Genomic DNA, 1,168 nt, shown 5'->3' with positions numbered 1-1,168 from the left:
CCATCTTTCTCTCTCTCTCTCCCTCTTCCCCTTTCTTCTCCCCCTCCTCTCTCTCTTTCTCTCCCCCCTTCTTTCTCTCTCTCTCTCTCGCTCCCTCTCTCTCTTAACATATATAAAATTAGATTTTACATTCTCTTTCTTCCCCCTCTCTCTCTCTCCCTCCCTCTCTCTCTCCTTCTCTCCCTTCTCTCCCTTTTTCTCTTTTCTTCCCCTCTTCCTCTCTTTTTCCTCTTCTCTCCCTTTCTCTCCCTCCTTTCTCTCTCTCTCTCTCTCTCCTTCTCTCCCTTTCTCTCTCTCTTTCCCCTCTCACTCTTCCTCTTCTCTCTCTCTCCCCCTCTTTCTCCCCTTCCCCTCTCTTTGTCTTCCTCTCTCTCCCCCTTTTCCTTTTCTCTCTCTCTCCCTCTCTCTCTTCTTATCTTCCTCTCTCTTCTCCTCCCCTCTCTCTCCCCTGCCCTCTTTCTCCACATTCCCTTTCTTTCTCTCTCCCTTTTCTCCCTCTATCCCTTTCTCTCATTCTCTCTCCCCTATCTCTCTTCCTCTCTATCTCTCTCTCCTTCCCTCTTCCCTCTTCCCCTCCTCTTTCTCTCTCTCCCTATCTCACTTTCTCTCCTTCCCTCTTCCCCTCCCCTCTCTCTCCCTCTCTCTTTCTCTCTATCTCTCTCACTTTCTCTCCTTCTCTCTCTTCCTCTCTCTCTCTTGCTCTCTTTCTCCCCCTCCCTTCTCTCTCGTTCTCTCGCTCCTCCTCCTCTTCTCTCTCTTTTTCCTATCTCTCCTTCTTCCCTATTTTTTCTCTTTTTTCTCTCCCTCCTTCTCTCTCTTATTTTGGAGAAAAGAGGAGGAGAGAGAAGGTTGAGAGAGAAAGAGAAAAGAGAGAAAAAAAGGGAAGAAAGAAGAGAAAGAGAGAGAGGAGTACAAAGAAAGAGAGAGAAGAGCACAGAGAAAGAAGGAAAAGGGAAGAGAGAGAGAAATAGGAGAGAGAAAGAGAGAAAAAGGAAAAAGAAGAGAGAGAGAAAGAGGAAGAGAGAAGGGAGGGAGAGAGAGAAGAGGGAGAGGAGAGAGAAACAAAAGGGGAGAGAGAGGGAAGAGAGAGAGAGAGAGAGAGAAGGGGGAAGGAAGGGAAGCGAGGGAGAGGGGAGAAAAAGGAAAGAGAGGGAGAGAAAGCGAGAGG

The sequence above is a fragment of the Arachis ipaensis genome, chromosome B09 (assembly GCF_000816755.2).
Source record: "Arachis ipaensis cultivar K30076 chromosome B09, Araip1.1, whole genome shotgun sequence".
In the NCBI taxonomy this organism is placed as follows: Eukaryota; Viridiplantae; Streptophyta; class Magnoliopsida; order Fabales; family Fabaceae; genus Arachis; species Arachis ipaensis.
This window is presented reverse-complemented; position numbering follows the sequence as displayed.